The sequence below is a fragment of the Castor canadensis genome, chromosome 10 (assembly GCF_047511655.1).
Source record: "Castor canadensis chromosome 10, mCasCan1.hap1v2, whole genome shotgun sequence".
NCBI lineage: Eukaryota > Metazoa > Chordata > Mammalia > Rodentia > Castoridae > Castor > Castor canadensis.
In genome coordinates this window covers 127,424,782-127,439,959 of record NC_133395.1, presented here as the reverse complement: position 1 = coordinate 127,439,959, position 15,178 = coordinate 127,424,782, and the positions used below count along the sequence as shown (strand labels likewise).

At 38.0% G+C, this 15,178-nt stretch overlaps 1 protein-coding gene across 24 annotated transcripts in view; it reads right to left on the bottom strand.

Moving 5' to 3' along the window:
• The window catches only part of Mitf (melanocyte inducing transcription factor), a 357,640-nt gene that overhangs the window by 205,747 nt on the left and 136,715 nt on the right, over window positions 1–15,178 (bottom strand). Inside the window, exon 1 of one of the 24 annotated variants that reach the window (XM_074044226.1) lies at window positions 1–15,178. This exon is cut by the window's left edge and continues 16,001 nt beyond it. The exons of 21 other annotated variants lie outside the window; for them this stretch is intronic. The gene's annotated coding sequence lies outside the window, so the exon portion shown is untranslated. 2 more of the 24 variants (XM_074044225.1, XM_074044224.1) reach the window with 2 other exon arrangements.

Sequence of the window (15,178 nt, the reverse complement as noted above, 5' to 3'; positions counted from 1 at the left end):
TGAAAGATCTCAGTTCCAGGGAATATTTGGAGCTATAAATAGCCCTTTGCCAAGTGTCAAGTGAGTGGGCATGGAAGAAGAGTAGAAGCAACAATAGATTGGGAGACTCCATGAGGATAGTTTGATTCTGCTGTGCCGATGCCTCTTCAGTACGGTGCTACAAAAGTAATCAACTACCAGCAGAACTACAGCCGAGGCTGCTTCAGTGGTAAAGAACAGCAAAAACAAAGGAGGAAAGGAACTGTTTCAAGTCAAATATCCCCATAATTCAAAATCACGAGCACTATTAAATAATATCAAGAAATGTCAGACCCCAGTTTTCAAAACAGGCACACTAGTCTAAATGTCAATAACTTACATGTGTACAAATGAGAATTTCTGGTCATTATTTCCAGAAACAGTCTTCTGTGGTTATTCAAATATATCCATACAGATCACTTTCCAATACTTTCTACTTGACATAAATCCCTGAACAGCTCGTCCAGGGTCCTTCTTATTCTTGAGCCCTACTGATTAGTGTTGGGCCTGCCACGCACTCCATGTAGTAACCACATGCCAAATGAGAATCTTACACAAGAGAGAAAGTCTCCTAAAAATGAAAAGTGCCAGATTGGCAGATTTGCTGGGGGTCTGGCTGATTAAAAAGCATGGCATTCATGTCATAACAGTTCCATTTAATTCTGAGAGAATCTACTTGTAAACATCGTAATTGACTCAGAACATCCATGAAGTGAGAAGAATATCATTCTGAGATGTGTGATCCTGATCAAATTGAATTTTTACTTTAAAAAATTAAGACGTTAATGCTGACAGTCATGTGACAGTCATAAGCTTATTGAGATATAAATCAAATTACCTAGACTAGATATAGGGTACTTATTATTAAGTCTTGCATTTGTTTTCCTAATCTTAGATTAAAAAGCAATGCTGCTTAGAAAATATTTGGTAAACAATCATAGCTTGCCTATATAAAATGCTTTAATTTTTTTAAACAGACCAAAATTTAATTTCAATTCTAAACGTATGGAATTTCACATCAAAAGAGTGAGGATTGTTATCTATATCTAAGTCATGTAAGGAAAGGTTTAAACTCAGCACAATATTTTTTTTTTGTTAGAGGCCCAAATGTTAATAAGATTTCCTTTTAGGTTCTTAACCCTAAAGTCTGACATTTGTATACCAAAGCTTTAGATGTGAACATGTTCATCATATTATTTTATAATAATGAAAGTTTATTAATGATCTCCAACTTTAGAAAAATGGCAAAGGAAGTCCATTGTGTAGATCACTATGCAATTATTATAATTATGTATATAGGATATATATGGCATCATAAGAAGAAACTATATTAAAAAAAACACAGATGTAAAGTATAAAAGCTATAATTGCACTGACATGAAATTCATGAATGGGAAAAAGACTAACACAATTTTGTTTTAAAACAGTTTTCCTTTAGAAAAATGGAATATGATGATACTTTCATCTCTGCCATCCAAGTTTCTAATGGGATTTAACGACATTTTCTTTGACTGAAAATCCAGCCTACAGCTATAGAAGAGGCAAAAGACACCAGGTGTGGTGGTTCATGTCTGTAATACCAGCTTTTTGGGAAGCAGATTGGAAGAGTTCAGGTTCAGGACAGCTTGAAGAAAAAGTTAGCAAGACCCCATCTCAATAGACAAACCAGGTGTGGTGGTACATTCTCAGCTACAAGACAGATGTAGGTAGGAGGATTATAGTCCAAAGCTGGCAGCTTTAGGAAGGAGGTTTGAAGCCAGTGCAGGCAGCAAGTTAGAAAGATACCCATCTCAACCAATAAAAGTTAGATGAGGTGGTGCATGTCTGTCATCCCAGATGTATAGAAAGTGTAAATAGAAGGTCAACCCAGGCATAAATGTGAGACCCTATCTCAAAACTAACCAAAGCAAAAAGCAGTAGGGTGTCTGCCTAGTAAGTACAAGGCCCTGAGTTCAAACCCCAATACTGTTAAAAGAAAACAAATGCAGAACTGAAATATTCTTGCATTCTGAGAATACTGTGCTCTTACATGTGCTTTTTGATGAAAGGGGAGGTCTTTGACATAAATGGCAACTTGGCAGTGAAAGTACCTACTTCACATTTGAGAGATGATGTTCAAATTTCACGTCTTTTACCACTCACAGCCAGTCCAAGTGCCCACTCATCCACCTCTTCCCAACGCTGACTCGAGCGGGTTTGTGAAGCTCTTAAGCAATTTCGGTGAGTAGTTTTTAGAATGACTACCATACTTCCTTTTGTAAATAGTATGAGACTTGACTCTAAAGAGATCACAGGCAAAGCTCCTCCCTTAAAAATAATTACATAGTGAGGGAAATAGCAACAGAGACCTAAAAGATGCCCAAACCAGCATGCAAAGACGCTAGTTAAGCAAACCAGAGATAACAAGCTTCTGAGCCGGTGAACACTTTGGTAGTCTCTTTGCTTAGAATGTGTTTCATTACTTTTCCTGCCTTTTTTAATTTTTAAAATTCATGCATAAGAATGCTAGACATCTTCCTGCTTCCTAAAATGAAAAAATTAACACATTACCCTGTTTGCTTTGGATTAACACTAGAGACAACAGGAACCCCTCCCACAGGCTCTCCTCTCCAAGTCCTTTCTCCCCCTCACAACAATTACCCAGAATTTGCTATGTAGCCATCCAATGGGTATTATTAATGCATTCAACATAGCATTTATGAAGTACCTACTTATTTTGTGTGATTTTCTTTAACAATTATATGTGTTGACCAGAGGAATGTTTGAACCAACTTGCTTTTATCACTCAGTATTAACTTTTCTGAGATCTGTCATCTGTCCATGATGACATTTAATTCCTTTATTTTCTCTACTTGTTCCATGTAACCAATTCCCTTAATGATGGACATTTAGGTTGCCTGTAATTTGTTGCAAACACAAATAAGACTACAGTGAGTATTCCTGTGTGCCTTCTTTAGGGTTTCCTTAGTGTATGAACTTTGAAGTGGAATTGCTTGGTAGTAGGGTATATACAAGAAAGCCTTATCAAATGTTGCCAAATGGCTCCCCACAGTGTTTTACTATTTATGCTCCTCCTAGCAACTTATGTTATTATCAGGCTCTCTAAACTTTGTCAATCTATTTTAATAGTATCTGGTTATTGCTTTAATTTGCAATTTTCAAATTAGAAATTAGGTTGAGCATTCATGAACTGCCTTTCTATATTCTTTACTTTATGTCTCACTCTATTGCTTTCTTACTGATATTCAGGAGCTCCTCATTCCAAGTACTAATCCTTCCCCTGATATTTATGTTATCAATATTGTCTTCCTATTGATTTCTTATCTTTTAACTTTATGTTTCTACTTAGTACCATCCCCCAAAAGAGTAGTCAAAAGCCTAACAGAATTTAGCAGCTGGTAAAGAAAACCACTACTTCCTCTCACCATAGCATCAAAGATATATTTTCTAAGGACTTATTTCATATTAAAATATATTTTATCAATGAAATAATCTCAACTTAAAAGCAGAACGGACAGTATAAAGGAAGTAACTCTGATCCAAATCTTAAGAAATGTGTCAGTTCATGTAGGAACAAAGATTCCCAGACTGGTGCTTATTCCTTGCTCCTAAGAAGAAAAATAAAATCTTAAGTGGATTAAAGGATATAAAAAGCAGCTAAGCTTCTGATGAACTTTGCCAGACTTTCTTCCTGGAATTTCCACCAACTTACATTATTACCAGTAATTCACAGGCATTCATTTTCCCATCGTCTTAAAAGAATGAATTGCAGTGTATAAACAAAACACACCTACACAAGTACCACTGTGGTAAAGAAAAATATGTTACTTTATTTTGGTACTACATCATACAATTATGTTAATGTGGTCTTTTAAGAATACTGATTTGTTATGTTTATTTTTATTTATTAACTTTTTTGGTAGGATTGAATTTGAGCTCAGGGCTTCCTGATTGCAAAGCAGGCACTCTACTGCTTGAGCCACACCTGAATTCTGTTTTGCTCTGATTATTTTGGAGATGGGGTCTCTCGAAGTATTTGTCTGGGTGGCCTTGGACTGTGATCCTCCAGGTCTCAGCCTCCCGAGTAGCTAGGTTTACAGGTGTGAGCCATCAGCACCCAGCTGATATGTTTATTAAAGTACAACTATTAAAAAAAAAAAAAAACAGAGGAGGGAGGATGATGAAAAAGGGAAATGAGTTTGAAAACTCATGACAATGCAGGAGTGATACACAATACATAATATATAAAAGTTGGATTTTATTTTCAGTTTCATCAGGCAAAGCAGGAATTAGAAACCACTCCTTAATTTCAACTACAGTGAGATAGGGAGAAGACAATCCTGGACCCACAGACAGCATAGCACCCTTGGGACTATTTCCTTGTTATTTAAAATGATATAAAATTTAGTCGTAACCCCAGAAGCACTGGATGACCCAACCAGCCATTTGAGAGCATTTTTCTTATCTTTCCATCTCATGTATCTGCCCTGCATTTTATAGCGAGAGCAAAGGCAAAAAGAACATGGAAAATACTACAAGTATATGCCTCAAAAAAATTTTTAGAGGAAAAAAAAAAGACTTGGAGGTTTGGTTTACTTCACTAGCTCTTGAAATAAAACCATTAAAATGAGAGATAAATCATTTCCTTCCTCCTTTTAGAAATTATTTCTAATGTTCACTGTATTTAAGCATCTCCTGAGTCAACTTTGAGAAATCCCCTTTGGGCTCACTAGAAACTTGTTTTTTCTTGTGTTCATACAGATCTGCTTATGCTACAGAGCAAGGAGAGTGTTTCTGGGTTTTTTCTCATGTAAAAAGTCTGTGGACACATGAGTGGTCTGGAGGAAAAATCTCTTTTAGAAAGGAGAGCCAATAAGCTAACCTTAAGTAAGGTAGATGGCCTCCCCAAGATTAACACTGCTCAAAATGCCAAGGACAGACTAGGTGGGTCACTTACATGTAAATAAAAGATGATTTTAAATACAAGTTTTGGCAATATAATACAGGCCATTAGCATGGGATCTGAGGAGTACACCACATCCAGCTTATAGACTCATTTTACCTTATCATCTCAGATTTGTGCCTCATGAGTTTCTTTCATAGAAAATATCCTCATAAAAGAAAGACCTTTGTTTCTGTTTGTTTTGCTACAGTAACCTCAGCACCTACAACTAGGCCTGTCATATAAATACCTAGTAGAATTTTACTAAATTTCTCAATGAATAAATGATTCATTTAATTTTTCAACCACTTTGACCCAAAGGGCCCCATCTCTATACTGCCAACCTTTTCCATCCAGTGGTTCAGAAGATCTCATGCATAGGAAAGTTTTGGACACAGAAAGTAGGAATTCCAGAGGTAAATGTACCATTTGATTTTCATTTTAAGTTTGAATTCCTTTCATTCTTTAGGAATGCAAGGTGATGGAGGGAAGAGGAAGAGCACCAAATTCTAGCTCTATTACTTGTAATTTTGTGGCCTTGGGTAAGTTGTTAAACTTCTCTTTGAGAGGTACTTCTCTGGTACCTACTTCGTGTTGACAACGTAAGTACTAATTAATGTATGTTATTTAGCACATAACCAGCATATATTAAGCTGTTGTTCTTACTATATATGTGTGATTAAAGAAGTAGAAAAGAATTCTATGTCAGTTCCTATCATAAATCATACCCAACAGAACAGAGAGAAAACCACTCTGTTCTAGATGCTCTTCACCAGGCATCTTATAAAATAGGCAAACAAAAATCCAATCACAGTCCTCCTACATGGATTCTATAATCTACATCAGAATCCACCAGGGTCTCCTCAGTCTTAGAATAAGCACTCTGAAAGTATTTCCTAAATATTAAGTAACTGCAGCATTAAACACCTTGTAAAATACAATTTAGAAAAACTTAGATTATCTGGGTGATGGTACAAGCCTGATATCCTGGCACTTGGTCCAGCTGAGGTGGAAGATTGTGAGTTCAAGGCCAACCTAGGCTACATAGTGAGACTGTCAAAAACAGAAAACAAAAGTTTAAGATCATACAAGTGCACTTGTATATAATTCATGCCTCTGCTATTTGGGAAAATTCTGCTATGCCTCAAGATAAGTTACCTTAAGAGAAAGACAAAAAGCAAAATGAAAAATCATGGCATTTCTTAACTGGTGCAATAAAGAAAGCAAAGATTGGCATCATATACACAATTGTTACCCATTAAATTCCACTATAAAAATAGCAAAAGACAAATGGGGTGGGGGGAGTCAGGTACTACCTGACTCCAAGACTTCCTATAATGCTACAGTGATCAAAACAGTTTGGGATTGGAGACAACATAGAAAAATATATCAGCAGAGGAGCACAAGGTCCATAAATAGGCCCACACATATGAACACCTGAGTTTTGACAAAGTACTAAGGCACATGATAGAGAAAGAATAGTCTTCAACAAATGATGTTGGAACAATTGGATATCCACACATAAAAAATGAACTTTGATCCATATCCTACATCATATATAAAAATTAACTTGAAATGAATCATGAAACCTAAAACTGTGAAATTTCTAGAAGAAAACACAGGAGAAAGCCTTCGATGAACTTGGGTTGGGTAAAGAGTTCATATGGCACCCAAAATGTGATTAATAATGCAATACAGTAATAAATTGGATACTAGCAAAATGAAAAAGTTTTGTAAAGACACTATGAAAAGACTTTCCAAGGACACTAGTAAAAGAAACAAAGGACAAACTACAATAGGTAAAAATATATGCAAAGCATATAAAAGCACAGTAAAATAAACAACCCAATTTTTTTTAAATGGGCAAATGAATCATAGAGACATTTCACAAAAAGAAAATACACAGATGGCAAACAGGCACTTGAGAAGATGTTCTACATCATCAGTCATTAGAGAAATGTAAATTAAAACCACAACAAGCAGGTATTACACACCTACCAATGTATAAACCTATCAGGAAATGGAAAAGACTGAGCATATCGAGTGTAGCACAGGATGTATGGAAGCGGAAAGCTCATACATCATGGGACTTCACTGGATGGGCAAGATTTGGCTAAGTAAGGACGGAGACAGAACAGACCAAGAGAAGACACATGGAACAAACTCTGAGCATTTCTGCGGCTATTTTCATGCTGGTCAGTACCTGGGATGGGCACATAAGCAAAATCTAAAATTTACGCCTGTCATTTTTCTCCATCTTTGGTATAGTTATATGGTGGGGTTATTGAAAGGTAGAGACATCATTTTTAAATTTATCATTTGTGTTTTGTCTCTTTCTCTATCTTATCACCAGTGTATTGTGTCTTGCAAGGTATATAGTAAGAAATAAAGAAATATTTGTGAAATGAATGAATAAATATAAAATTCAGACAGTACAAAAGAAGACAATAGTTAATGACCAATTATGGGCAGGACTGTTTCAACCTAAACATGGCAAACTGTTTCTAGAGCTTTTATTCAAAAATTATAGTAATAAAAATAACAATAATAGCAGCCATTAACATCTACTGAGTGCTTACTTTTTGCATGCACAGACATTATGTCATATATTCCTCCACCAACCTTACATCATTAGTATTGCTTTTTTAGTGGATGGGAAAACAAGGAATTAGCAGGTAGGTAATTTTCTTGCAAGATCACATATGCAGTACCTGGGGACAGTAGAAGCAGAACTCAGGCCCCCTGATTCCAGTGCCTCTTGCTCACGTGCTGCCAAATCACCTCCCACACCAAGGCAGAGTAAGAGGCTATAACATCTAGAAGTGAAAGTTGTGTTTCTGAATTCCAGTTCTGGTGGATACTGGGAACGAGGACTGAGTTTCAGTTGGCAACCCAACAACATCCTTCCTGCTAATCACTGATTTTTTTTTTTTAAAGGCCAATTTAAGAAAGAAGCCTCCGATGGCAAGACTGCTGCTACCTGGCATAGGTAAGGAAATTAGTTGCCTTTAGAAAAGATGGCCCTTGTGGCCACATAGTTTAAGGTGCTTTTATGTAGTTAAGATGGATGGAGGAAAGGAGAGGGTGACAGGGGTTGAATATTATATACATATGTATATGTGTATACATACATATATATAATGTGCATGCATATGAAAGTAGCATAATGAAACCCACCAAAAACTCTTTAAAAAGACAGGGAAGGAGGGAAAGAAGTTTAAAAAAGAATAAATACAGATGGGGTACATTTAACCAAAGTACATTATACTCATGTTGTAAATATCTCAATGAAATCCTTTTGTACAATTAATTTATGCTAATAAAAATTAAAAGATGAATGGTGGCTCAAGGCCTCCTAGATCACACCTATGACCTTAAAACCCTATGATCCTGTGGTGTAAGCCAGACCTTGTATACCATCTGAAACTACCCAAAAGATTTTTAAAACAACAGGTAGCAAGGACAGTCCCAGCCTTCAGGTCTGGGCCTTGTTATCTTTATTTTTAAATAAAGGGTATTTCAGAGATTTGCTGGTTTGGAAATCACTATTTTCAACCACGAACTAGACCAACATCATAGTGAAAATTCTTCTTATGCTATACATTGAATTTTCATGTGTATGATTTCATAGCAATTGAAACTAAGATCCATGAAGGTGATCAACTAATAAGGAAAATCTAGTTATTGAACTCTGAAGATTGAGTCCATAGCTAAAAATATCTGTGAACAAAATTGGATATAGTGAAATACCATTATTATATTTTCTAATTAATATATATTTTATAAAATAAAACAAAGTAATTCAAAATCAAACCCATTTGACTTTCTTTTTGCATTTTACCTAAAAAATAAAGCATCCATTAAGACATTTCAGAGGCAATTTCAACTAAATATCCTATACTGCCAATAACTAAGTCAAAAGGCAAGTAAAAAACAAAGAATTGAATGTGTTACCATGTCACGTTCCAGAGGTTAGCAGTGTAACTAACGACTGCACAGTAATTAAAAGTAGTATTTTTGTTTGAAGATCAAACAAGCATCATATATTTAAAAAAAAAAAAGAGCCTCAGGCTGGATTTCAAAGGGGTCTATTTTATACCAGAATAACCTATGAGCTGTTTAACCCTTCCTGTGGGGGAAAATATCAATTATCCACACAAGCTCAATGGACAGTGATTTTCACTTGAAAATGAAGGAGTCATAACTTTAATTCATGAGTCATGAATTCAATAAATATTAATTGAGCCCTTAGTATGTTTCTGTATTCTTCTAGGTGCTCAACACCAGCAATAAACCAAACAGACAAGGTCTATGCTCCCATGAAGTTCAAAGCTGAGGCATAAGTATAATAAGTGAGGAGTTAGCTATCATGGCCTTATGAACTTATATAAATGGAAAAAAATGAGAAAGCATAAGAGATGATAAAGATTGTCTAAGAAAACCCATAAAAACAAAAATGAAGAAAGGAATATCCACGTAACATGAATGTATTCCCTGCTAGTTGATACAATGAATCTGATGTTAAAAGTCTCAATTCCACTAATGCATAACCACCTCTGTTCTTATTTTCACCACATATGGAGGACACAATCTAAATGTAAGGTCTCTTCTCCACTGCCAGGGACTGGGACCACAAGTTGTCTTCCATTTCCAACGTAAAGGAAATTACTCCACTACCAGCTCTTGCTGGCTACCTTGCCTAACTGGGCAGGACTCCATCTCTCTCTAAACTTCCATACAGGCAAAGTTGAGGACAACTGTCTGTGACACTTTGGCTTTCACAGTGACACATGAAAGGATAGATGAGTCAGTTAATCCCTGACACCATAGAAGTGTTTACTGATGAGTAATGGGAGACCAGCTTAGCATGTACCATGTCTTGGAGGCTTAAAAGTACTGCCCAAGTTTTTCTGTGGATCTCTAAATTAGGTAGGTACAAATATTTTAGATGCCTGTTTTTAGAATATACTACATTAATTAATTTATTTTGCATCTGGTTACAATGAATGCAAAGAGTAGAACTACTACAGAGGACAGGACCAGCTATTCTGTCTAAAATACACAATTAAACCAGGGGCCACTGGGAGAAAAATAATTAAGCACCAGCAAACTCCATTCATTCTAAGTGTACTCTGACAAAGACAGTTTTAAAGAAAATTAAACTTTTGGGGTTTGGAAAGTGTTGGAAGATGAGGAGAAAGGCAGAGTCAGGAGTGAAACAGCTGAAAACTAGATTCTTAACTTGAAAAGACTGTGCTCAAATCCATGAAACTGAACTAACTTGGCAAAATGGAAATGGTAAAAACTTACCAAAAATGTAATAGGGTGTGCATTTGATCACAGAACCTTAAGTGCATGTGTGAAAATGTCACAACAAAACACATCATTTTGTACAATTAATATATACTAATAAAATCAGTAAAAATGTAATGTTTTTAACCAGACCCAAAACACTGCCATTATTATTAGCACACTATTCATATTCTGAGAAAAAATGCTAAATGCTACAAATTTTAACACAGATGTAAAGTCTGAGGAAAGATTATCAGATTTTTTTTAAAAATCACATTGGTTCAGATCACTGCAGACTGGTAAAGCAGCCATTCCTTTGTTCTAGCTGGTCTAGGAGTATACCATTTTGCAATTATAACCAAAACCATAGATGTATGAAAAGTGGTGCTGAAACAACTTTCATCAAATAGCTCTAAGGACTTCACACACTCTCATTGTATCATGACAGGCTGCTTGGGGTATTTTTTTGTTTGGCTGTATAAATTGAAAACACCTTTTCTGGAAGATTACATGGCTACTTCTGGTGCTTAATATAATTTGAACCCAATTTTCCTCCTTGGATATCATTTTTCCAGAGAAATAATTCTAATTTAATAGGTAACAAATTCAGGAATTTCATAAAACAGTATCTTTAAGGTAGACATGGTATACTCTTTTTGTTTTACTGTATCATTTTCTCATTTTTTCTGGATGAGCATTGTACCTCGTCTTTTATTTACCTTCATTGTGTTTCTTTTGTTCTTGAAAAAAATTATCCAGTTAAATATTCCCAATGGATTCACCTGTTCTTCCTTCTTAATGAAGAAAGGCCCTCTGTCTACTCTTCATTGCCCTATTCTATCAGCTTTTGTCACTCTAGCTCCGAAAGAAGGTTCACTGGTTTGCCAAGTGTCAGCCAGTGTCACCTCATGAGTCAATCAGGATAAGCACAAAGAGCATGATGTGGGAGGTGTTTAGTTAACAAGGCCAGGAAGGAGGAAAGGAAATTCAAGTAACTGTACCACACATTTTATGTAAAACTAATTAATGAGGCAATCTTGAAACAAAAGGAGGCTGTTAGAAACAGTACAACATAAGCCAGAACAGCCACAGGGAAGTATCACAATTTTTTAATTCCACAGACAAAATTTATTATCAACACTAAAGTAAACTGGGTGCAACAGGGCTGGGTGAGGTGAGCATTAGCTGGGCACCCACCCACTGTGACTGGAGTGTGATTGCTGCTTCTTGCCTTCAGCCCCCACTAGTGCATGCCATTACCTTCTCTAAAAATCCATCATTTTTTCTCCCCCCCTCTAGCTTGGCAGTAATGAAATCCTCTTAATATGCAATGACTTCTGGGAGGAATCGTGCAAGTAACAGGCTCTTTGTAGGGCTTTTTGACTCATCACAACTGAAGACAGGAGCCAAAGTAGAGGAGTGTGGTAAGGCTTTCAAAGCAGGGAGGTTTATGAAACACCTGTCCGTCCCCAGGCAGACTCCAGGGAGAGACAGAACCCAGAGGTAACTTAAAACAAGTTAGTAGTACTGAAAATCATTCTTCTAAGAAGCCACTTGCATTTTTTTCTTTTTCGCCTAGAACTGGTGAGTCCAGAAAGTCCTGTCTCCTGAAGTAAGAAATTATACAGTCTCCAGAGGACCAATGCTCCGTAGAATTTTCTCCCAGGAGGTTTCAGGTGAAACCTTCATGTCCTTTTGCCAAGGCAGATGAAGGCTGCATTTGAGCTGGTGGTTTTCGACAGAACTTAGATGCAGCCACTCAGCAAATGGAGCGAAAAGGCTCCAGATAGGGAGCCTTCTCTGCCCAGGCCAGTTCACAAAAGTAAAACAGGCCCACGCTCTTTCTACAAACAGCAGACTATACTTAAAACTCCAGCTACTTCAGGCTTCCCATTGCTCTTGGGATTAAAAAAAAGGACCCTTAAGATGGTCTATGAGACCCTGAGTGCTCGGGGCCCTGCCCACCTTTGATCCTTGTCTTGCATAGTTCTCCCCAACTCTGCACATACAACCACGCCTCTCTGTACACTTCACACAGTTAACACCTATGCTTCTTTCAGCTCTAGAGTAGGCAAACTCCTACCTAAACTCTTCCCCATTCCTTTGCGTATACCACTTACCAGAGCTTTTATTACCCTTTCACCTCTTTGGGCAGAGGTGGGGAAAGTGATTAATTATCTCCAGGAAGACCAGCCTTCCTTTTGTTCCTTGCCTGCTCTCTCCTGCCACAGGGTATTTGCATATGTGTCTCCTACCCAAAATTCTCGTCCCACATCCCTCTGCCAAATTAACATCTACTCACTTTCCAGATCACAGGACAGATAAGTATAGGGAAGCCTTCTCTGAATCTACATCACAACCCCCAACATCAGTTCTGTGTCACTGTGCTCTCTCCTGTCTGGAACCTGTCAAAGCTGCAACTGTGCATTCATTTCTGTGATTATTTGATTAAGGTTTTCTTCTCTATTAGAAGTGAGTTCCATAGGGTCACATACAAATCTGTCTGCCATTGGATCCTCAAAGAACAATGTCATAGTACCTCATTTGTGTATAATAAATATTTGTTTCATATGTTAGCTCCCACTCAACATAATTGTAAGAATAAGTACAGAATAATTGTAAGCAGCACAGAATAATCATAAATAGCACAGGCTATAGATCAAGTAGACTTTGTAGTTCATTCACTTATTCATTCTCATTTATTCATTAATACAATAAATGTTAGGTTATGAAGTCTTACTATGCATTAGACACAATGTCAAATGCCCAGGATACCAAGGTGATAAGAGGTTTGAGCTCAATTCCCAAAGACTTGACTCTTAGGTCTACCACTTATCTAGTAATCGCCAAACTCCCTCTAAAGGTCCTGAGAGTGTTTTTCAGCCTTGTAAGCCATGAGATATCCTTGTGCCACTGAAACTTACCATTGCAGTGTGAAAGCATCCATCCACCATACGAAAATGAGATTGTATCCTAAAAATAACTACAAAAACAGGTAGGAGGCAGGACTTGGCCTACCAACATTGTTTTTGGTAGCTACTGCTATAGACCAATTTTACAGTTTCCTTCTATGTGCAATGTATGCAATCTTAGGCCTTCTTCTCCTTGTCATCTAACAAGGTTTCATTCCCATTAATCCCCCTCCCTTGTTCTATTAAACACTCTTTTCTTCTTATGACTTCTAAGGCTTCTAAGGTCAATACATCCATCCCTTACTCCCAAATCATTTTGATAGACTCTCTACCTCTAACTCTATGCCTCTAAACCAATACTCCACCTCCAGCAGCTCCCAGAGAAGTCTAGCTCAGCACCCTCTCCTTCTTCAAAAGGAAATAAATGAGCACATGAGTGGAACAAAAGCACACATGCAGTTGGTGACAACCCAAAGCCAGCTGCAATCAATCCCTGTGCCTGGCCCGGCTCATCTGTCCAGCTTTGCCTCCCGATACTCCCTTGGTTTCACCTCCCACTCCCTTGCTTTCTATTGCTTCACACCCACACCCAGACTATGTCCTGTCGCTTCGTTCCTCTCCTCTTGCTTCTCCTCACATCATGTTCTCTAAGCCAAAGCTTTTGGGTGTCACCCTACTTGTTCGTTAGCATTACTCGTTGTAGAACTATGATCCTCACCTGCTGAGACTGAGCTGTGGGAACTGTGTATGCCCAGGGCAAGCCCCCCACCCCTTGCAAGGAAGACCGATTGCCGTCTTGGTTGGAGAAGTAAAAGGGTTCAAAGTACCAGATACCACTGAGTGCTTTCGTCCTTGTCCTTCAAGACCTTGCTCAGAGGAAATCGCCTCAGGAGGTAAGCCACCTACTTCACACACATTAATTTATTTCATTTCCACAAACCTGAAGGCAGCCAGGGGGTTCTGCTCTAACTCCATCTACCCAGTCCTGAAAAACATGTTCTGCAAAAATCACACACTGTGACTAGCATAAATGCAGGAAAAGAGACAGTTGGGGGCAGTCGCCTCAAAACCCGTGAACCTTTGTAACCTGGGCTTGAGTAGGAACAATCAGTAACCCCAATGCCACACCAGCTGGTTAAACTTCTACTGGCATTTGCAGCAGGCTTCACAGAGTGCTTCAGACTTGGAGGCCTCTGCTTCCTCCCTCTCCAGGCAGAGAATGGATGGCAGGAGCTTCCAATACTCATCGCTTAAAAAAATTTGATCCTACATGGAGCTTTCTAGGGGAGTGTCCTGTGTTCACAAGGACACAGTGCTTGCAGCTGCTTTCTTGTCACATCCCCAGAGAGTGAGGCACTCGGGAAAGACAAGCAGCAACTGCACCCCAGACCCCACTGAGTGTGTGGTTTGTAGACAGTCAGCTTGTTTTTCCTAAGGGCTGCCGCTCTGGTGGAAGATTTCTCTTTAAACACGATAACACACCCCCCTGACTGTTTCCAACATGGGCATACTGCAGAAAACGGACTCCAGTGAATTCCATGTGATACCAACATGACTTTTCCTGTTTACCAGTTATGTCTGAGGCATTCGCAGTGTGACAGGATAGGGTGGATCCATTTACAGATGAGGAAGCTAAGGTCCAGAGCAAGGATTAAGGCACTTGCTCAAGGTGTCTAAGGAAAGAGTAGGATTCCAAGCCAGGCCATGTTTTTTCAGATTTGCACATAGAGGGAGGGAGGAAGAAAGTGAGAGAGAAAATGAGAGAGTTACTCAACGCAGAGAAACTAAAGCAGATACTTTAAAGCAACTGAGGCCAATAGGAGAACGGGACCAGGAACTAGAGAAAAGGTTAGATCAAAAAGAATTAACCTAGAAGGTAACACACACGCATAGGAAATTCATGTGAGTCAACTCCCTGTATAGCTATCCTTATCTCAACTGGCAAAAACCCTTGTTCCTTCCTATTATTGCTTATACTCTCTCTTCAACAAAATTAGAGATAAGGGCAAAATAG